The 24,099-nt window shown below is 43.0% G+C and overlaps 1 protein-coding gene across 6 annotated transcripts in view; it reads right to left on the minus strand.

Moving 5' to 3' along the window:
- prkg1b (protein kinase cGMP-dependent 1b) overlaps positions 1 to 24,099 on the minus strand; it is an 847,749-nt gene that overhangs the window by 445,090 nt on the left and 378,560 nt on the right. The window contains exon 1 of one of the 6 annotated variants that reach the window (XM_068052496.1): positions 10,793 to 10,860. The exons of the other annotated variants lie outside the window; for them this stretch is intronic. The gene's annotated coding sequence lies outside the window, so the exon portion shown is untranslated. Of the gene's footprint in view, positions 1 to 10,792; positions 10,861 to 24,099 lie in introns of those variants that run through there. 6 annotated transcript variants of the gene reach the window in all.

Below are 24,099 nucleotides of genomic sequence, written 5' to 3' on the forward strand. Positions count from 1 at the left end.
AGATTAGAGGCAAGAACTGCCTGTACTGAGATATCGGCACTAGTGGCCTGCAGCCAGGGCAGGAGGCAAGGATAGCGCAGGTGCCAGCTCACCAGAGGGCAAGGTCGAACACAAGTTGTGCTGCAGAGGACTGTATGACTCGGATGAGGGGTTTGCTAGGGCAGGCTACAGAAGGTGGCTGATGGGCATACAGAACAAAATGATAGATGCATTGGGAAGACTACCAGAAAGTCAGTGTTCAATATCAAGGAGCATGAAGGAGTCTGGAACTAACTTAGCAAAGGGTTTTGGGCAGAACTTGGAGCGTCATGTGGTGGCTAATTCCATGACTACCCTTGTGGCCCTGACCATGATTCAGTGTTCGATGGCTGACATCTCAGTTTCTATTACAGCACAAGCAGAAGGCGACCAACGTCTGAGTGCTGCAGTGGAAGCTCATTGAAGTCATGCAAGGTCAGCTTGCCGCCATGCAAGCTCAGACTTCTGCCATCATGGCTCTGGAGCTTGGCAGGGTGTCACAGCCTTGCAGCAATCTGTCCTCCAACTGATTAGTAGGATTGCGGCCGTGCTGCCCTGGAGTGGCAGAGACTCCATTGGGCACAAACCTGCTGTCCACCCTCAGGAAGACAACATTCGTGTTCTCACCTCTTCCACTCTGCCAATGCCCAGTCAGTCAACTGTTGCTTGTGGTGAGGTGGTGCAGTCTGAAGCTGAGCCTACTCCATCCAGAGCTGCTCATGGTCGCCCTCCAAGGCCATCTTTAGTCTCCTTCATTGAAAGTCAGCAGCCTTCCACCAGCCATGCTGTAGACATTGGGGTAGCACTGTGCAGGAGCATGAGGATAGACAAAGGGAGACAGCCACCAAGGGAATTCACAAGGGTGATTAGTTTAATTGTGTATGCAATATGGCATGATTGCATTTATAAATTTTGTTTGCAGTGTTTATTGTGTGGTGTATTTTATTTTTGTATTGTGGCCAAGAGGATGATGTATTGATGAGTGATAGAGGGAAGGTAAGGATTGTGGAACTGTGGGTGGATGGGGACATGGGTTGTGGTTATCAGGGATGGACTCAAATTAGTTCTTTGTCGGAGAGGCAGAAAAGGGCTATCTAGGTTGCCTACTCTCTTCCTCTTCATCCTCCTCGACCTCATGGCTGAAATGCAGCTGGCACAGCGGACTCTCAGAGTTGAAGCATCATAACAGCTGCCAGGATACCAGCCATTGAGCTGCATGATGCATTGTCAATGGTCATTCACCAATTGGACATTGAGGGAAAGGAATTCCTTTAGCTTCCAGTATAGGGCAAAGTTGACATGAACCACCTGCAAATGGATGTACATGTATTCAATGTCACCCTGCACCATGGGAAACCCTGTAAGCCTAGCAAAGCTACACGCTCGCTCCACCTGCTTGTCTCTGGCAAGAGAGACTAAAATGTAGTTAGCTCTATTTAAAGAGATACCTCCCTTATGTAACAATGGATGGCAAACTGCAAGATGTTGCAAATATCTCCAACTCCAGCATGGAAGGAGTCAGATGCATAAAAGCTCATCCCCATGGTCACCTTCACAGCCACTGACAATGTGGTTCTTGCCTGCTCTTAGGTTAGAGCTGCAACAGCAGCAGTTAGCAGGTTTCACTGAGGACATTCTTGCATAAGGCACAGACGTCTGACACATTGGTTCTCGCTGAGGCTCAGGTAGGACAATTGCTCCCTGAACAACCAAGCTTCCTGCTGCGAGTCTATCGCCCCTTCCTCCCCCTCCCTTATCATGCTCTGCGTGGCCTTTACGCATTCTTCAAGTCATGCTGTACTCCAAGGGGAATGCCAACTGGTGCACCCATGTCTGGGAGGAACTGGTTTGTACAGAAGCCTTGAAGTCAGAAAAAATTTGAACATGTGCAACAACGTTCTCTGTAGATTATTGCAACTTTAAACAACTATAGAAAGCAACAACTACTTGTCAAATACAAGCAAAATGCAAAAGAAATCAACCAGCATCTAACCTGTAAATAGTTGATGATTCCTTTAAATAACACTTGTGGGGAGTCCCTCATGTCCAGCTATGCATGCTTAAGAGAGGGCGTTGAATGCAGCTCCAAAATGACAGCCCTCATGTCAAATAATTGAAGTCATGCTCTGCAAACTTCCAACGGCCATTAGCGGCGTGTCTGCTAACACATTCACAAGACGACTACTAAAAATGAGGTCCCCTGATCAAACATCAGGGATTTAAAGCTTTGTCCCCAAGTTCCATTATCTCAAAAGAATGAAAACACAGGGTTCCTCTCCCAGATATCTTGGAAGGTATCTGGGAGAGGAAGCCTGTGTTTTCATTCCTTTGGAAGGTATATAGCTCATCTATGTCATAGGTCATAACGGCACAGAAGGAGACCATTTGGCTCATCGGGTCCATGCTGATTCTCTGAAGAGCAATTCAATCAGTCCCATTCCCCCACTCTATCCCTATAGCTCTGCAAGTTTATTTCCCTCAAGTGCCCCACCAATTTCCTTTTGAAATCATTGATCGTCTCTACTTCCACCACCCTCATATGCAGCGAGTTCTAAGTCAATACTACTTGTTGCGTAAAATGTTCTTCCTCCCATTCCCTCAGTATCTCTTGCCCAAAACCTTTAATCTGTGTCCCCTAGTCCTTGTACCATCAGATAATGGGAGCAGCTTTTCTTTGTCTACCTTATCTAACCCCATCATAATCTTGTACACCTCTATCAGATTTCCCCTCGACCATCCTTGACTCCAAGGAGAATAACCCCAGCTTCTCCAACCTAACCTTGCAACTAAATTCCCTCATTCACGGAACCATTCTGGTAAATCTCCTCTGCACCCTCTCATGGACCTTCACACTGGGTTGCACCTGAACCAGAATGGGACCAACATCCTTGCAGGGAGATTTGCTAGTGCTATTGGGGGTTGGGGTGGGGGGCGGGGGGCGGGGGGAATGAAGTTTAAACTAATTTGGCAGGGGGATGGGATACAGAGTGGAGGTACAGTAGGGGCTGATGCACAGCCAAATATAGAAGAGAAATTAAGTCACTGTGGAAAGTGAGAAGGAAAGTCTTGAATTACAGGACGATATAGTTGGCTGATAAGATGGGTAGAGCAGTGGCAAATGAAATTTAACCTTAGAAGTGTGGGATGATACATTTTGGGAGGACTAGCAAGGCAAGGGAATATACAATGGATGGTAGGCCCCTCGGAAGTATAGAGGGACCTTGGTGTACTTGTCCATAGATCACTGAAGGCAGCAGCACAGGTTGATAAGGTGGTTAGGAAGGCATAGGGGATACTTGTCTTTATTAGCCAAGACATAGAATATCAGAGCAGGGAAGATATGATGGAGCTGTATAAAACGCTAGTTAGGCCAAAGCTGGAGTACTGTGTACAGTTCTGGTTGTCACACTATAGGAAGGATGTTATTGCCTGGAGAGAGTGCAGACGAGATTCACCAGGATGTTGCCTGGGATGGAGCATTTCAGCTATGAAGAGAGACTGGATCGGCTAAGGTTGTTTTCCTTAGAGTAGAGAAGGCTGAGGGGGGACCTGATTGTGATATACAAAATTAGGAGAGGCTTAGATAGGGTAGTTAAGTAGAAACCTTTTCCCTTGGCGGTGTCCATAACCAGGGGCATAGATTTAAGGTAAGGGGCAGGAGGTTTAGAGGGGATTTGAGGAAAAGTTTTTTCACCCAGAGGGTGGTTGGAATCTGGAACACACTGCCTGAAGGAGTGGTAGAGGCAGGAACCCTCACAAAATTTAAGAAGTGTTTAAATGAGCACCTGAAACGCCATCGCATACAAGGCTATGGGCCAAGTGCTGGAAAATGGGATTAGAATAGATAGGTGCTTGATGGCCGGCACGGACACGATGGGCCGAAGAGTCTGTTTCTGTGCTGCATAACTCTATGACTCTATCCTTCATAAACTGCGGTGACCAGAACTGGACGCAATACCCTATTTGTGGTCTAACCAGAGCTTTAGAAAAGTTCAGCATAACTTCCCTGCTTTTGTACAAATACCTTTATTTATGAAGCCCAAGACGCCATATGCTTTGCTAACTATTCTCTCGACACGGCCTTCCACCTTCAAAGAAACCCAGTTCCATCTGTCCCTGTACACTCTTTAGAATTGTGCCATTAATCTATATTGCCTCTCCCTATCCCTGCCAGGATGCATCATCTCACAGTTCTCTGTACTAAATTCCATCTGCTACTTGTTTGCCCATTCTGCTAGCCTATCTATGTCCTGTTACAGTCAATTGGTATCATCCTCTTGTTTTATCTCAGCTGACACTGACTCCTTATTCCACGAGCCTCAATTTTGTTAACCAGCCTTTTATATGGTACTTTGTCAAAAGCTTTCTTAAAATCCATGCAGACAACATCCACTGCATTCCCTTCATCAACTTTCTCTGTTACTTCATCAAAATATTCAATTGGACTAATCAAACATGATCTACCTTTTACAAATCCACGCTGGCTGTCCTTAAGGGTTATTATGCAGGATCAGCAAGTAATTAGGAAAGCTAATAAAATGTTATCGTTTATTGCGAAGGGAATTGAACACAAAAGTAAGGAGTTATAACAAAATTTATACAGGGCATTGGTGAGACCACATCTGGAGTACTGTGTACAGTATTGCTCTCCTTATTTACGGAAGGATGTAAACGCGTTGGAAGCAGTTCAGAGAAGGTTTACTAGACTGATACCTGGAATGAGCGGGTTGCCTTATGAGGAAAGGTAGGACAGGCTAGGCTTGTATCCGCTGGAGTTTAGGAGAGTAAGAGGCGACTTGATGGAAACAGACAAGATTTTGAGGGGTCTTGACAGGGTGGATGTGGAAAGGATGTTTCCCCTTGTGGAATAATCTAAAACTAGGGCTTACCATTTAAAAATAAGTTGTTGCTCATTGAAGACAGAAATGAGGAGAATTTTTTTCTCTCAGATGGTCGAGAGTCTTTGGGACTCTCTTCCTCAAAAGACAGTGGAAGCAAAATCTTTAAACATTTTTAAGGCAGAGGTAGATAGGTTCTTGATCAGTAAGGCGGTGAAAGTTTATCAGGGGTAGGCAGGAATGTGGAGTCGAGGTTACCATCAGGTAAGCCATGATCATCATAAATGGAAGAGCAGGCTCGAGTGGCCAAGTGGCTTCTAATATGTATGTTCGTATGTATGTTAATTAACTCAAACCTGTCCAAGTGCCTGTCAATATTTCCCCTGATGATTGTTTCTAAATCCTTACCCACTACTGATATTAAACTGACCGGCCTGTAATTACGAAGATTGTCCTTACACCCTTTCTTGAAAAAGCGTGTCATATTTATTACTTTACAGTCTGCTGGCACTTCCTCCCCATATCTAAGGAAGATTATGGCAAGCCCTTCTGCTATGTCCACTTTCACTTCCTTTAGCAACCTGGGATGCGAGCCAGGCAACCTATGTACTCTAAGCATAGCCAGCCTTTCCAGTACACCCTGCCCACCAATTTTCATTCCATCCTTGACTTCTACCATCTCTGCTTCTACTGGTATTTTGTCAGCATCCTCTTAGTAAACACCGATACAAACTACTCATTAAGTATTCTAGCCTTGTCCTGTGCCTCTAAGCATATATCATCCTCTTCATCCCTAATAAGCCTCACCTCACTTCTTATTGTTTACTATTTACATGCCAGTAGAAGATTTTTGGATTACCTTTATGTTGTCTGCCATTCCATTCTCATATTCTCTCTTTACCAGTCTTATTTTGCTTTTCACTTCCCCTCTCAACTAATTGTATTTGGCCTGGTTCTCATGTGAGGAATTCACCAGATGTGCATCATACAACCTTTTTTTTTACTTCATCATGTTCTCTATCTCCCTCGTCATCCAAGGAACCCTGTTATTGGTTTCTCTACCTTTCCCTCTTGTTGGAACGTACCTAGCCTGTACATGAAACAGTTCCTCCTTAAAGATTACCCATTGTTCCTCCAACTAAATATCGGGAAGACCATCATTTTTGGACCCCTCTCCAAACTCCGTTCCCTAGCCATCAACTCCATCCTTTCTCCCTGCCAATTGCCTGAGACCGAACCAAAGTATTTACAACATTGATGTTGTATTTGACCCCGAGATGAGCTTCTGACCAACGCATCACTCAGACCTATTTCCACCTCCGCAACATCAACTGACTCCACCCTACCTCAGCTTATCTGCTGCTGAAACCCTCATCCATGCCTTTGTTTCCATTAGACTTGACTATTCCAAAGCTCTCCTGGCTGGCCTCCCATCTTCCACTTTCCATAAACTTGGGGTCATCCAGAACTCTGCTTCCCATGTCCTAACTCATACTAAGTCCCATTCACCCATCACCCCTGAGCTCACTGTCTGACATTGGTTCCCAGTTAAGCAATGCCTTTATTTTAACATTTCAAATCCATTCATGACCCTGACCCTTCCCAATCTCTGTAATCTCCTCTAGCCTTACAAACCTCCAAGAACTCTGCACTCCTCCAGTTTTGGCCTCTTGAACATTCATAATTCTAATTGTTATACCATGGTGGCCATGTGTTTTAACTGCCTAGGCCCTAAGCTCTGGAGGTTCCTCCCCAAACCTATTTGCTTCTCTGTCGCTCTTTACTCCTTTATGATGCTACTTAAAACCCTCCTCTATGGGCAAGCTTTTGGTCATCTTTCCTAACATCTCCTCGAGGCTCGGTGTCAAATTTTGTTTGATAACGCCCTGTGATGTGTCTTGGAACATCTTAATACGTTAAAGGTGGTATATAAACATGAAGTGTTCTTGTTGTTGAAATGGTGGATATGCTTCCACTATCTCAGGGTCTACAACCACCTCTCTGTCAGACCAGAGATCGGTGATGTTTAAAGCAGGAAGTAGGGAAATCAGACAGTTTCTTGGGGCCCACTTCCCTGCCATGCAGTGGGATTATCAAGGGTGGCTGCCAACTTCCTTACTGTGGAGGTAGAGAAGAGCTCTGGTAGGGGCCAGGATCTGGTAGTAGGCCTCTGTGATCTATTTCCATTCTGCCACTCTACTGCCCGATTTCAGAAGGTATAGCAGATGAGCAGATTGCCCAGCCATGGCTCTGTGGTGGCACTCTCATCTTGAAATCAGAAGGTTGTGGGTTCAAGTATCAATCCATTGCACTGTAAGAGGTTCCATCTTTCAGATGAGATGTTAAACCAAGGCACCATCTGCCCTCCCACATGGACGTAAGAGACCCCATGGCACTATTCAAAGAAAAGGGGCCTTCTCCCCAGTGTCCGGACCAATATTATCCCTCAAACAACATCCCTAAAATCAGATTATCTGATCATTATCGCAGTGCTGTCATGGGACCTTGCTGAGCAAATTGGCTGTCAAGTGCTTTGGAATATCCTGAGGTCATGAACTGCACTATATAAATGCCAGTCTTCATTTTTAAATGTTGTAATCTGCAGCATGATTGTGATTCCATCCCACTGACTCTGCCAGATTACCAACCTGACAGTGAAGACAAAAATCTACCTCATTGCAGCTAAACCTAATGTTCTTTCCTCCCCTCTCCCTTCCTCTGTGCTTGCCTAAAAATCCTGAGATATCTGGAACTTTTTCTCATTCTGACAATAGGTCATTGACCTGAAATAGTAACACTTTCGCTCCCCACTGATGCTGCCTGACCTGCTGAGTATTTCCAGTATTTTCAGTTTTTACTTCAGATTTCTAGCATCCACAGTATTTTGCTTTTGCACTTAAATCTAGATTTCCCTCTATGATTCGTCCAAGGACTTTACAATGGTAGATACACAAACAGCCTGGTGTAGGCAAGAGAATTACAGGGAAGTGGGACTTGATTTTAATTTTGTGTAAGTGGGTGAGTTTTGAGTTAGATAAGATCTTGCTGATGGAATCTCCAGAGAATTTCTTCAAAACATGAGCAGAAGCAGCTGACTTTAAAAACTTTGGCTAAATGTTTCTTTCTCGAAAGAGTAATATGTCATGGCAAAGATCGCCTATAGTCTACTTCATTCCATCTTTTTCAATGTGTTTCTGAGAGGGACGGGGCGGGGGTGGGGGGGGGAGGGCGAGCGGGTGGTAGTTTTAACTTATCGACACACTGGGACTCAGCATTGTGCAGGAAACCCGGAAAGCTGGGTTTCCCCACATGCTGAGAAGTTTTAACCCACAGTGTGGTGACAAGGGAGGGGTCCGATCACAGGGTGGGTTTGTCCGGGGCGGGGGGGAGGGGGGGTAGGGGCGGCAGTCAGGAGGAAGCATTCCTACTCCTCCTGGTCCACAAGGGAGCTCCCCAAGGCCTTCCTCATCTTGCGAAGCCTAGGAAATCTGTCTGGCCACAGATAAAGCTGGAAAGCAGGTTAAATCGGAGGCTTCCAGCCTGATTCATATATTTAAAATATCAACCCACCTCCTAGGAGTGGGATGATTGTCCATCCCTTTTGGCCACTTAACCCCTCCCACCTGCACCCAATCTGACCCACTGACCCATGTTAAAACATCCTTCCCCAGAGAATTTCTGCAAGTGTATGAGTGTGACAGAAAGAGTGAAAGGAAATAGAGATTCAAAAAAATATGTTGTACTCCAAACTGACTCGAGCGAGATACACTTTTACAACCTTTATTTAAAAGCAGTGTTCCCTATTGTCATGCAGGCCCCCACCTGCCAAAAATGAGGCGCACATATTTTGCCACATGAACATTGATTTTTAAACTGTTACTGGAGTAAAGAAAGAACTTGTTTAAAAAAAAACCCACCAGACTCTTGACCGAAAAGATATTTGCATAGTAACAGACAGTACTTGGAAAGGACAAAGGGGTCACTCCCTGCTTCAACTTAATCCGCAATGGACTTTTGACTACCAGACATTGAAGGTGAGAGGCTAGTATTCCAGGTTAACTGCTAAGATGGCCAAATACACAAACAGCCATGGTCAGTCCAGTTTAGACACATGACTAACTGGTTGTTGGAGTTTTTTTGAATTTGAACTTGCCACAGAGTTTTAAAACTCAGAAAGCTGCTTGCTCCTGGACTGAGAACATCTCTCTCCTGTCTGCTTCCATCTCTTTCTCATGGAACTGAAGACCCATTGACGACACATGAACCCCAAGAAAGAAAAGTCTCCTACAGTGAAGAAGGTTTAAGAAAAATATTGGGCCCCAACAAAAAGCAAGACTATCTACAATCAAGGACTCTACAGTGAGCTCGAAGCACAGTAACAAACCCCCTTCAGAGATTGCCTCAAACTTCACCACTATCCTTCTTCTGCTCTTTTCTGTCTGTATTTGCATGTGTGTATCGCGTATGCATGCTAGCGTGGGGCGCAGCGTGCATTTGTAGGCGTTAACCGAATTAGAGTTTAATAAAATTTCACTTTTCTTCTTTAATCCTAAGAAGGCCTGTTTGTGCTCATTTCTTTGCCTTATAATTGGAAAGCGGTGAACAAGGATTCACCAAGGGGGAGCTCAAAACACAGTGCGTTTAAAAATTAAATCCTGTTACACAGTCAGACCAGGTGAAGGCTGAAAGAGACCCTTAGACACCTTTCTCACCTGGTCATAACACTATTAAATCTGATAAGCAGTTATTCTATTCTTTTGGAACAACAATTTCTACCAGAGTTTCTCAGAGTTCAGTCGTGAAGTCAGCATGACAATACTTAGTGAAGCCCAGCGTGATCGAATACATTGGGAAAATGTCAGTGAATGTGGCTATGGCATGGAGAAAGTGGAAATTAACTTGTCTGATCAGACCTATCAACATTGAACATAGTGATTATCCAGTGGACAACCCAGGAGTAAAGATTGAGGGGAAGGCTGCTAGCTGGCTAAAATAGAATACTTTTCAGAACTTACTTGTTGAAGGATATCTTTGTTACTTTAATCAAATTAAAAATGAGTACCGTCCTTTACGGTTGTGATAAGTCAAACATGCTGCATCTGTCCAATCAGTTAAAAATCACAACCATAACCATAACCCCCAGTGTCTTCAGAGACTGATGTAAAACAATGGACACAGATGGAATTTTTTTTTAATATTCCAAGAATTTGTACCTTATATTGGTCCTCACCTTCCTTCACAAGTATAAAAATAATGGCAATTTAGTTTTGTTCATTATAATTCATCTCCATCAATGGTTAATCAATTGAAAGAGGCTATCAATTGAAAGCCATTGAATATAAATACTCCCACTGTGCCATTGACATCTACTAGTGGATGATGAAGACAACTTTTAGCCCGTTCTGTTGAGCCATACAGAGATACATTCCTTCTAAAGTGGTTCAAACACATATTCAGCTGGAGCTAATATAGTTTCTCTTGGAGAAAGTTGTGATGAAGATGTGTGAAAGTTACTCTCATGCTGGTAGAAAGCAGAAAACAGTGATCAATGGCCAACAAATAATGTATGAGAGAAATGGACTTCATTCAGATTTGATAGCCCAGATATTCTAGTTTGACGGAATTGGGAACATGTCTCCAGCATGATGGGACTCAACAGAAGTGGGGACAGAACCTCAACCCTATAGTATTGAGTAATCTATCCCAACCATGCTTACACTGAGCAGAGCTCTCCACTGTGAACAGGTGTTAGCAAAATTTAGCCGTATAGCTACAGACACAGAGCACATGAAGATAGACAACAAAAGGACATTATGGCACATATTAACATTGGCAACATTTCAAAAGTGCATTATATTTGTACAGTACTCAGCATTCTTCCTCTTCTATCTTCTTCGTTTGTTACTATTTCTGTTCTTGCTTCACTTAGTACATACCTGCTTACTTCTTGAATATTTCTCCTGTCGTATCATTCACATCTCTCAGATCAGTTTAGTCTGTTTTCTTTTTCATTTCAGTTATAGATTTTCCTTCTTGTTTCTCTGCCCATTTTATGTTGTCTTTGTCTCAACTTACTCACACAGCAGATCTCACCAAGATCTACAATTCTTGCCATCAGCCAATCTACAAAATATCTTTTTCAACACTTTATGTTCCCTTGGTTATAGATTCCTCCTTCCCTCGAAGTCTCCTCCCCTGTGATCTAGTTAGTTTATTTACTCCAGCACTTTCTCAGCCTGTTGGGATTTGTTAGTATTTACAGTGCTTCCCTATTCCAAAAAATATATAGTCTCCCCCTGCTAGCTGCTAACACTTACAAACCTTATTATTTTTATGGAGATATATAATTCCAACTGCAAGAATGCCTTCCAAGTTTAATGCCTAGCTTTTGAGTTCTGAACATGCTGTTGTTCCCTCAGTCATTGACTTAGACCAGTTCCCCCTGAGCTCAAGAACCTTACTATCTCACGTACTGTCTCATTTTCTTGCCCAGGGTAACTAATATTCTAAACTATTTTTTTTGTTCCCATTGAAAGATTCATCTGCAGTTAATGGATTGTTTTCTTCATATGAATGCGTGCTTTTATTTCTGAGTTGTGGGATGGTGGCGGGGGAGAGGAGACATTAATCATTCTTCAGAGTGGACTATTGGTGGGAAACCTGCACTAACTGGCAGATCTCCAGCCACTGACCGCAATTCAGTCAGTCCTTCAAGACAAGCTTTTTTGTGGTATTCATAAAATACCAAACTAATGATGCTGCATTTTGCACTGTAGTAGTAGTAATAATAATGGTGCTAGTAATAGTAATTGCAACAATAACAGTAGTAATAGCAGTATCAATGGTGGTAGTAGTCAGAATTAAAATGGTGGTGGCATAGTAGCGTTAACTGTAATAGTATTAGTGGTGATAGTAGCAGTCATAGTAGTGGAGGATGGATGATGGGTAGCTGCTCAGGAGAGCACTGGATTACTTGAGACTGGAGGTAAAAAAAAGCACGGATGACAGTTTCAGCAGCAGATGGGTTGAGGCAAGGGCGATGACAGGCAATGTTAGAAGAAGAAGTAGGCACTTTGTGCTGGAGAGGATGTGTGGTCAGAAGCCCAGCTTCGGATCAAATAAAAGACTTAGGTTGCAAACAGTCTGATTCAACCTGAAGCATTGGCTACTGACCCGAAACGTTATCTCTGCTTCTCTTTCCACAGATGCTGCCAGACCTGCTGAGTGATTCCAGCATTTCTTGTTTTTAATTCACTTAACAGCTCAAACGGCACTTTTCTTGCTCTATGGAAGATCATCCCATTATGTTTACCATCCATCATTCACAGTGCTTTACTCCAAACAAAAAGTTTCAGGAAAGCTGAACTGCATTGGAACTTTCAATGCTACAGGACTTCATTCACATTCTAATCTGCAAACATATGGTTGAACCACTGTTCCATTACATTACATTTGGATTCCATCCAAAACCATCAAACTAATACAGCTGTGAACTCAACTCTCCCCTCTATAGACAGGAAGACGCTTCCATTCACTGTCATACTGTCTGGCATTAGAAACACATAATGACATTGGCAAACATCCGTTTCTATTAATGTTTGGAAAAAAATCATTTGTTGGAACTCTCCAATTTGAATTTGAAACCATGCTCCATTACTCTTCATAACATAATTGGTGTGATTTAGAACAGATACAATTGCACAAATTCACAAGGCTATCAACAGAAGAAAAGAACATGGCAGAAAATAACTGTTACTACAGGAAGGGGGTGTAGCAGACAAATGAACAAAAAGAACAGTTATTAGCTTTCAGTATAATGTTATTCCTCAAGCAGATTGTAAAAGTGCAGCCAACTCTTCATAAGGGCCAAGCACATTCTACTTATTCAATTATCGCCCACAACCAAAACACATAAAATGTCTTTGTGAGCATCTGAGCCATACAGACCAGTAACAGCACAGCAACATTCCCCAGTCTTACGCCAAGTTAGCTGGACTCAACAGGCATGCTGGTAGATGATCCAGTACATCTGGTTTAAAGAGGTGGGAAAATAAATCGGCCATGGATTCTATTCTTGATTTATCGTGACTCTGGCTGGATGTGTATACAGGAAAGTTAGGAAAGGCAGGGTTGGGCTTGGCTGTGAAATCTCCTATGGTTAAATAACGCTGCTGAAACTCATCAACAAAGGTCACTGATGAACAGTGACCACTCGAGTAATGAGCTAGAGGGTGACAAATGCCCATGGAACAGTATCTCAGAAAAGGAAGCCTCCAGGACAGAAAGGGGAGAATAAATAGTGAAAAATGGTATAAAACAAATAAGATCAAATGTTTATAGTGAAAAGGAAGGCAATCAGTCGGGAGAATACTGCATTGGCATTATGGAAAAGGTATGTGTCAATTTAGCAATGGTACACTCCAGGCGAGGAGCCTCATTCGAAAGGAGCATGGATTGGAGAGTAGGGTGTGGAGAGCTCCAAGTCTGCTTGTCTGATTCCCACTCCCACCGAGTGAACTCTGTACTGGGAGAGCAGTTTTGTCCAATAGAGAATGCGAAGGCCAGGAATTCCCTTGTAGTTGCTCCCCTAACTGTGTTTTCACAGGTGTTCGATATACTTCCTGCACATCTGTGATGGTGGAGCAGGAGCAGCTCCAAACAAATTCCTGGCTATGGATAAGGATATGCATTTCAGGTGGACAGTCAGTGTTTACTTGTCCACATCTGTGGATGAAAATTATCCCAACTCCTACTTCATACACATGAGTAATCTTCCCCGAGTAATGCTCCTGGCTCCACCACTCAGTGCCGCTTCCAGTTTATATCTCATGCTGCTATTGCTCCCACAGATGGATTTCAACATTTCATCAACCCACCATTGGAGACCTTGCCTTCAGCTATCTAGGCCCTAAGCTCTGGAATTCCCTCCCTAAACATTTTCACCTCTCTCTGCTCTTAAAACCTAACTCTTTGACCAAGCTTTTGGTCAGCGTTCTGAGAATCTCCTTATGTGATTCGGTGCCAATTTTGTTTGATATCTCTCCTATGAAGTGCTTTGGAACACCAAAGGCATTATATAAATGCAAGTTACTGTTGTCAAGTATTTGGGAATTCTGGCTATGGTTTTGAGAAGTGAGGAATTCCCACAGGCAGCAGAGTTCTATCTAGTACGAGCTGAGAGTGGCACAAAAACGAAAATCGAGAAGGATACATGTCTGATCAAGATGAAAGATGAATGACAGGATGAACTTCGGAGACGAGAGAGTGGAAACTTGAACTGCTAGTAGGGAAGGGAGGGGAAGTGGGGTGGAGGAAGAAATACACCAGCTGGAATGTAGAAGGGGAGGGTAGCACGATTTAAAGTGGGTAGAGCATGGGGTCGGTGAACTGGGGAGGGAGGCAAGCATAAGTGTGTCTTTGTCAACTGGGAGGGAAGTGACTCAACAGCATGCTTGATGTAGTGTCAGCCTTTGTGCAGTTGAGTTACTGGTAGATACCAGGTATGGACATGTAATTCATGAGTAGCACAAGGCAGAGATAATTTAATACACTTCATCACCCATGTGTACTGATGCAAATCGCTAGATGTATTTGCGGTGGAGCTTAAGTCAATGCAATTTCAGTACAGCACTAAAAATACATGATTGTGGCTTCTTTCAATCTCTGAATAATCCATATATATTCATATATATATATATATTATATATATATATATATCTATTGAGTAATAATGATCAAATCTAAGGTACACATCAGAATCCACTAATATACTCCAGCAGGTGAATCCAACCTCCCAGGGTCCCATGTTGTCCCTGGAGACCTGGACCTTGATGCCCAGGCAACTCACCCCGCGCTCTGTTTATTTCTTATTTACTTGTGTGCTCCTTTTGGTTTGACTGGGCCTGGAGACTTGGAAAGTAATGCTTTTAGTACTGATGCCTCATTAGTGGATAAATCCCAAATCAGAACACAAAGATCCGCTAGTATCCACGACCCGAGACATCTGAAAATTAATGGGAACAAACTTTATTCAAACTGACACGTTATTCCAACTGCTTGGCATTTTCACTTTTAATTATTGGATATAAAATATGGGTGGCAAGATCCCTGGTCCTCTTAAGTATATGAAAAGTGCAACATGTAACCAGCCCTCCCAGATAATAAGATTTCTATGGTTTCTCTCTTAATAACTCAGTGAACTGTTCTTGAAAGACACACAAATTAGAAACACATAGGGCTGAATTTTGTCACAAGCGTCAGGAACCAGACGCTGGGGCCATTTCCGGGTCGTGAACCCTCTCGAGGAGGCAGACAATTAGTAGGTTGCTTCACCGTTCAATCAGGAATGGCAGACAGTGCAGCCCACTACCAGCAGCCTCACTGTGTGACCACTTCAGCACCGCTGAGGCCCAAGTCGCTGGAATGGCAGGGAAAAGCTGGAGCCACCATCAGTATCAGGGAGTGGCTGAGACCTCATTAGACCCATTGTGAGCGGAGACAGCTCTCTCCAGGAATTCCACACTTAATGGCAAGGCCGTGACAAGGGAAGACAGCAGCCTTGCCATTTTCAGGCTGCTTCAGTTCTCACACAGCTCCAACTTCCCATGGTGAAACCGCCTCCTCTTAGTTGCTGGGGTGCTGTCACAGCGGGAGGCCCGCTTGACACAGGGCAATATTTCAATGTGATGTGAAAGTTGCTGAGAGTCACTCAACAAGCTTAACTGACATCCCGCTGCAGACGCGCGAGATGCTAGGATCGGAACCATTCCGCCCCTGGAAAAAGCAGCTGTCGGCAGGAGATCATCAGCAAACTGGTTCAAGGCCTTTTTTTTGAATTAGCTTGTTTCCCTGCCCACCTCCAAACCCCTCTCCAAGGGCCCAAGATTCAGCCCATAACCTCCATCCCCAACGAACAGATATGTTAGCCCAGTCAACGGAGCAGTGCCCACGTATCCTCCTATTATCAGACAGATTTCCAATATGTGGAATCTTGCCCCCGTTGTTGGGAGCTTTGCAGTGCAGCTGACCGCAAGGTGCTTGATATTGGCACTTGCTGCTATAATCTATTCCTCAGCATCAGCCTCTTTAAACTTGATGAGTAGAGCAATAAAAAAAAAGCAAAGGAAAATAAGTTTTATTGCTGAAAGCTCGTCAACTAACAACAGTCAGTGGCTCTCATGGATTTAATGAAACAGCCTGAATGGCATTTTGTCCAAATTAATGGCAGAATTCTTTCTTCTAATTTTAAAAGTTAGCACAGCTTGCCAGCTCTGATTTAAGACCTGTCTCTTTGTATTTTTCAGCATTAAGCACCAGGGAAGGTAAGCATTATCAAGACAAGAAACATGCCTGAAATATTTTTATACAATGCTGGTTGAGCCCCTGTGGTGGATCACACGGGGCTCGAAATTTGGCCGTGTAGCGTTTGTTTTCCAGGTGCTAAAGAGCACTTAGGACTCCAATATGACGGGCAGGAAGCATACACTCATTATGAGCTGGAAGTGCAGCACTCACCACATAGGTAGTGACCGCACCCCTGAAATAAGTGTTAAATGTAGGTCCTACACGTGTTCATTTAAGTGGCCTAGCACCTGCCTGAGGCCTCCACTGCCATACTGGTTTGCTCTGAGGCAGCCAACACCGATAGCATTTTGGAGTGGCAGGTCTAACATTTGGCAAGGATGCCAAACCCCATCCAATATAGTCAATATAGAGGAAAATCAATGGAGTGCATAAATGGGCAGCCGATCCACTGCTCTCCATTTTGTATTCTCTCCACAGCTGAACTTTACCCCCATGCACTGCAGTCCACTATCCAGGTACAATGTCCACAAATTATTTTTAATATTGCTACCATTTCACTATCGCTGCCTGTGATTTTATCCTGTCCATCCCTTAGTAGCCCTAATCCCATCATAACTTTCCTTTTTTTACTTTTGTGCCTGTAAAACATGTTGCCATTTTGTTTCATGTTCCTTGATAATTTATTTTCATAGTTTCGCTTTGCCTTTTTTAAAACTTTTCTCCTAATCTCTTCGTATTCTCTCTTGGCATGCTCTCTTCTGCTGTTCATGTACTTCGTGTACACCTCTTTCCCTACCCTCAATTTTTCCCTTATGTTTTTATTCATCCATGGTGTCTCATTAGTGTTTAGTTTGTTGTCATTTTTTAGTGGAATATATTCCTCCTGGGCTCAATTGAACACCGTTTTAAATGTTTCCCATTTCTGTTCTCCATCATTGTTTTCCAATATTATTGTCCATTTTATTTTCCCAAGTTCAATTTTCATCTCTTCAAAATCAACTTTTCTTCAACCTATTACTCTGGTCTTTGCAATGCTTATGTACTTCACAATTGTTATCCTAAACCATGTTAAATTATGGACACTATTGCCTAGATGTTCCTCTACTTTTATTTCTCTTATCGATTCTAGCACTATTACCCATTCTTAGATTCAATAGCAAATCCTCCCTTGTTGGGCTTCTTACATCCTGGATTAGAAAGGAGTCCTGTACAAATTGTAGGAAATCCATTCCCTTATTCCCTTTACCTACTTCTTCTGGCCAATTAATTTCAGGGTAGTTGAAATGCCCAAGATTATTCTTTTTTTTTTAAACTTAGTTCCTAATTTGTCTGCATATTTCTTCTTCTACCTCCCTTCCACTATTACGTGGTCTGTACACTAAATCTATTACTGTGATTGATCCTGCTTCATCTTTTATCTCTATCCATATAGATCCTATTTCTGTCTTACTGATGGCTGCTTCACTTTTCTCTGCTGCCAGTATGTAATATCCGATAAGTACAGCTGATCCACCTCCCCTTTTTTCCCTCCATCTATTCAAAGTCTGCAATAGTTCATTCCCAGTCCTGTTCTTTCTGTCGCCTGTCTCAGTAATCCCAAGTATATCTGGTTCCTCACAATGTATTATCATCTCCAGTTCCCATTTTATTATGGGCACCATGTGCATTGCTGTACAGACAGTTTAAATCATTTTTAATCATTTTTAATAGCCGCTCCGATAAGTATATGGCACCATTCTGTGAAGACTTTGATACCAGCAGTTGCTGATAACAAATGTATAATGCGTTCTTATGAGCTTCCTGTGTCCATGATGTAACAGAGGCATTAACCTGGGATGAGTTAGCATTGTTAGAATATCAGACAAGGCCATGCAATTCTATTCAGAAAATAGCAGTGTTTCCAGCTGGCATTACAAAATGTCACAAAGTAAAAGTCAAAACAATTTAGGGTAAAAAAAAACAAGCACAAATCAAGCATTTATAAGCCTGGTGTACTTTACTCCTTATTACAGATTGACTGTTTCTTCATTTTCAAAACCTACTCCATCAACATGCTTTATAAGGCTGTTTCTGAGGATAATGCTTGCTTTTGCAGTTTTACCAACAGTAATAGACAGTGAGCATGGAAACGCACAGCAATAAATTAGATCTCAGAGCAGTTATGACCTTGGAATTAATTCTCTGCATGAATAGTGTAACTCATCAGTGTCCCACACTGCATGGGAAGCTGGTGTCAGCTGTGAACTGCACTGTAACACAAAAACAGGCTCAAGATTAAATAAACCCTTCAGAAAAATTAAAATACCAAGGTAAATAATAACCAGTACCAGAAAGAGAGAGGCGCTTTAAAGATGCAATCTAATTTTGAGATTCCAGATGACAGTTATAAACCACTTGAGCTTAATTCTTATAGTTTATTACAACAGAACTCAATTAGCTTAGTCTCATAAATCACTATTCTGTTCTGTACTTCTCGTCACGTGATAATGTAATAATCTTCCGATACATTAGTAGTCTATGAAGATGAGCAACAAATAGAGTAACACATATTTCAGCCTTGCAAAACTAATTTATGTGTGCTCTGCATTGAAAGCAGCTGTGGCTGAAAGTGCAACATATACAGTTTCCTACAAGAACCTGTAAAACTGTTCAAATGCCAATAGGTGGATTGCTCGTTTCACTGATTAGGAGCTCCAAATATCACGACATCATGGATTAAAAGGCTTTATTACAGGGAGAACATTTATCATTGTAGCTGACACTTCTCACTGGGTCTAAACAGAAAGAATTTGGGTCATCTATTCTTGCACAACTATCTCCTCCCACAAGATTCACGAAGATTAGGCTAACATGGCCAAGAGTTAGGAGTTTCTAGCAGTAACAGCTGCCGGTTTCTACGATAATGCATTCCCTCTTGAACAGTTGAGTTTCTCATCACTTCACTCTTCCCCCATGATGTCTTCCTACCTCCTTCCCCCGAGATCATATCACAAAGTTTCCATACATTGGAAGACGGTTCAAACTCGAAGGCCCCAAAATGAACCATGTCATAATTGTTCCAGTGTTCCATAATGAATTTGGTCACATGAGCTAGTTTTTTTTTTTAAGATAGCACTTTATAGACAATGTTCCTCAGCTATTTCATATCAGCATAGACGTGATTCTCTATCACTGCAAAACAGTGGTTTCCAAAGGATCAACAACAACTTGAATGCATATACCGCCTTTAATGTAGTAAAAATGTTCAAGGTGCTTTACATAAGTGATTATTAGCCATATCTTTGTCTAAAGTTTTGTTATAGAAATAATGCATCTGCAGAATCTTAAAGGACCAGGCAGCACCACTCAAGTAGAGCAGGTTACAGTGTACAATGAAAAACCAGTAAGGAAGCCACTGAGAAATGCTCATTAATGGACTGGATTTACACCAGTGTGCTGCATAGTACTTTCAAACCGGATTTACCCAGAAATGCTAGGTATCTGTTGGTGATGCCATTCTTAGTGTCCTGTGCTGCTCAGGCAATAATACGAATATAAAAAAATGACAGGTAGGGAAAGACCAGCTGGTTCCTTAAGCCTGCCCCACACTCATGATACCAGTAGCAAGGCTTCTGATGGTTGATGGGTTTGATAGTGACCCCAGAAGTAAGGTCAAGGTGCACCAGAGATTTTAGCAATGCCATTGATCTCATAATGAAGCATATTTCCATAGGCTATCTGACACACTATTTTAGTTGCTGCACCTCAGAATTCTAGTTCTTCAACATCACTAACTTTAGTTGTCTGTAATCTCCACATTACCTAAACCAACTGCTGCTTTACTTCTCTTCCTTTGGGATGTGCACAAACCTCTGTTCATCACCTCTCCATGGAGGCTTTATGGAGACCTGCAACTCCCTACATAGTGAATCATGGATCCATTGAGCAATCAGAGCATCAAAACAGGAACTACCTTGTTACATTTTGTATTTTCTTATGTTGTTATAAGTGAAGGAGTAGATCATACAGTCGCTCGAGCCAGCTCCACCATTCAACAAGATCATGGCTCATCTGATTTTGGCCAGAACTCCACTTTCCCGCCTGTTCCCAATAACTCTCGACTCCCCTATAATTCAATAATTTGTCTAGAGAAGCCTTAGATATATTCAATAAATCAACCTCCACTACTTTCTGGGGTACAGAATTCCAAAAATGATATCCCTCCTCAGCTCCGTCTTAAATCAGCAACCCCTTATTCTGAAACTATGTCCCCTAGTTCTAGATTCCCTCACGAGGGCAAATATTTTCTTGGCATCTAACTTGTCAAGGCCTCTCAGAAACTCATATGTGTCAAGTACATCACCTCTCATTCTTCTAAACTCAAGTATAGGCTCAACCCACTCAACCTTCTCATAAGACAATTCCTTCATCCCAGAAATCAACCTAGTGAATCTTCTCTGAACTGCCTCCAATGCAAGTATATCCCTCCTTAAATAAGGAGATTAAAACTATATGCAGTACTCTAGGTGCAGTTTCACCAATGCCATCTATAGTTGTAGGAAGAGTTCCCTATTTTTATACTCCATCCCCCTTTCAATAAAGCCCAACTTTCTATTTGCCTTCCTAATTAGTTGCTGAACCTGCATGCTAACTTTTTGTGTTTCATGTACAAGGACACCCAAATACCTCTGTAACGCAGCATTCTGTAGTCTCTCTCAATTTAAATAATATTTTGCTTTTCTACTCTTCCTACCAAAGTGGATAACCTCACGTTTTCCCACATTATACTCCATCTGCCAAACTTTTGCCCACTCACTTAACTTATCTATATCCCATTGCAGACTCTTTGAGCAGAATTTTTGGGCACCGTCGTGGAGGGAACAGGGGCGGCTGTGGGGCACAAAAATACGAGCGCCAGCATTGCATGCCAGTTCCCTGCACCAGGCATTTTACGGGAGGTGGGTTCAAGGCGGGCAGCCAATTAAGCTCACTAAGAGCCTTGTTAAGAACAATTAAAGGAGGCCGACTGGGATTTTCCAGTCAGCCTCCAGTTTCCTGACGTGTCAGGGGAGCAGTTTAACTGCCTGGAGGCGTGCACCCAGTGGCAGGCTGGGGTGCCAGCACTCCAGGCAGGTCTACAGACCCTCCCTGCCTGCCTTGGGGCAGTACAGCCAAAGGCTGCCCTGTAGAGAAATTCCACCCCCCCCCCTCCTCACCCCCCCCCCCCCACAGTGGTGGCCTGGCTGCTTTTTCTATATTTTATTTGAATTTTTTGAAAAAGTTGCTGAGAGGGCACCTCCATGTTAAAGTGCCCTCTCAGTTAATCACTCTTAACTGCACCTAGGGGAGGGTTCAGGACCTTCAAAAAGTCCCGACTCCTGTTTCCAGGCCCCCAAAGCAAAAATTCAGCCCTTGTGTCCTCTTCACAAATTGCTTTTCCACCTATTGTCAGCAAATCCAATTACAATACACTCAATCCCTTCATCCAAGTCATTAATATAGATTGTAAATAGTTGAGGCCCCAGCACTGCTCCCTGTGGCATTGCAATAGTTACAGTTTGCCAACCTGAAAATGATCTATTTATCCCAACCCTGCTTTCTGTTAGTTCTGCCACTCATGATGAAAGAATGCTTCAAAATTAATTGAAAGTGAGTTACTTTGAAACTAACATTTATTATTTCATGCTAAAACTTGGACTACTTAGCTAGTTTGTGGGAGGATTGTTTGTTCAGACTGCCTACTTTCAGCCCATAACATCAACCAACTCTGCCCTTGCCTCAGTTCTTCTGTTGTTGAAACCCTTATTTTTGCCATGGTAATAGAAGATTCTAGGTAGGGTGGCACAGTGGCGCAGTGGTTAGCACCACAGCCTCATAGCTCCAGTGACCCGGGTTCCGTTCTGGGTACTGCCTGTGCGCAGTTTGCAAGTTCTCCCTGTGAGTGTGTGGGTTTCTGCCGGGTGCTCCGGTTTCCTCCCACAGCCAAAGACTTGCAGGTTGATAGCTAAATTGGCCATTGGAAATTGCCCCTGGTGCAGGTAGGTGGTGGGGATGTGCTAGGGAATATGGTATTAATGTAGGATTAGTATAAATGGGTGGTTGTTGGTCGGCACAGACTCGGTGGGCTGAAGGGCCTGTTTCAGTGCTGTATCTCTAAATAAATAAAACCTCTAGACTTGACTATTCCAACACTCCCTTGGCTGGCCTCCCATCTTCCACTGTCCACAAACTTGAGCACATCCAAAACTCTGCTGCCCATATACAAACTTGCACCAAGTCCCATTCACCCATCACCCTGTGCTTGCTGACCTACATTGGCTCTCAATATTAAAATTCTCATCCTTATTATCAAATCTCTCCATAGTCTCGCCCTCTCTCTATTTCTGTACCTCCCCCAGCCCTACAAACGTCTGAGATCTCTGTGCTCCTCCAATTCTGGCTTCACATCTCCTAATTTAATTACTCCTTCATGGGCAGCCGTGCTTTCAGCAGCCTGGGTCCAAAACTCTGGAATTCTCTTCCTAAACATCCCCATCTCTCTACCTCACTCTCCTTCTTTAAGAGGCTCCTTAAAATCTACCTTCTTCGTCAACTTTTGGTCATTTGTCTTAATATCTCCTTGCATGGCTCGGTGTCAAATTTTGTTTGATAAACACACCTATGAAGCGCCTTGCTACGTTAAAGGTTGTTGTTATCCCCTTCTCTCCCTCTCCTGCCTACATGATTTAAGGAACTTTTCTATTATATTTTTTATTATATTATTTCTGATCATAGTGTCAGCTGTGACTCAGTTGGCAGTACTCTCACTTGAGTCAGAAGGTTATGAGCCTCCCACTCCAGGATTTAAGCACAAAAATCAAGGGTGACACTGCAGTGCAGTACTGAGGGAGTACTGCACTGGCGGAGGTACCATATTCCGGATGAAATGTTAAACCGAGGCCCTGTGAGCTCTCAGATCGACGTAAAAGATCCCATGGCACTATTTTGAAGAAAAGCAGGGGAGTTATCTGGTATCCTGGCCAATACCTATCCCTCAGTCAATATCACAAAACTGTTTACCTGGTCATTATCACATTGCTGTTTGTGGGACTTTGCTGTGCATTATACATTACATCAGTGACTATACTTCAAAAGTACATCATTGGCTACAAAGCACTTTGGGATATCCGGGGGTCGTGAAATGCATTATATAAATGCAAGTCTCTATTTTTTTTTCTTGATTCGGCCAAGTATTTAATTTCCCACTCAGTTAATACCAAATGCTGTCCAAATACCAAGTATCTGCCTTCATCCTTTCTAAAATTAACAGTGATAAGAAATGATGGGGACTAAATTCAACAGCCCCAGAAAATGGGGATTAACTGCACCCATTGCTTGCAATGCAGGCAACTAGTCAACTTCATGCTGTCTGCGGTTTTAAATGATTTCAGCGACAGCCAGTGCTAACTGTGAAGTTGATTGGCCGGATGTCTGAGCAGGGGGCCAATATCGTGAGTTAAGTCTGCACCACCTGAAGCTAGCCTGCACCTCTTAAGGGGGAGGTGTTTTGTGGCTGGAGTAAGTATTGGCAGTCATACAGGAAGTGAATCTGACATGAAACATTGAGTAATGACACAACATGGGAGAGAGTAGTCTCCAAGGTTTCGGAATGCTGCACTGGGTCCTTGGTACAGAAGGTGGAAAGTAGGAGAGATATCCTGTATCCAAAGGGGGCCAGGAATTCCTCCAGACACACACTCAGAAGGCAGTGGAATCAGATAGGTCAATGCCAGAAGTCAAGCCCCGAGGACCTGGATGCAGTGCTGCAAAAAGACCTCACACGAGCAGTCAAGGTCAGTGAATGCATCTTCAAATGCTGAATCCTACAAGTACACCAGTGGCCTCAGACACTCCTCAAGTCACCACATCTCCATCACTCACCTACCAATAATTTCTATCAATCAGGACTTATACCTAACAC

Source organism: Heterodontus francisci, chromosome 20 (assembly GCF_036365525.1).
Source record: "Heterodontus francisci isolate sHetFra1 chromosome 20, sHetFra1.hap1, whole genome shotgun sequence".
NCBI classification, from domain to species: domain Eukaryota; kingdom Metazoa; phylum Chordata; class Chondrichthyes; order Heterodontiformes; family Heterodontidae; genus Heterodontus; species Heterodontus francisci.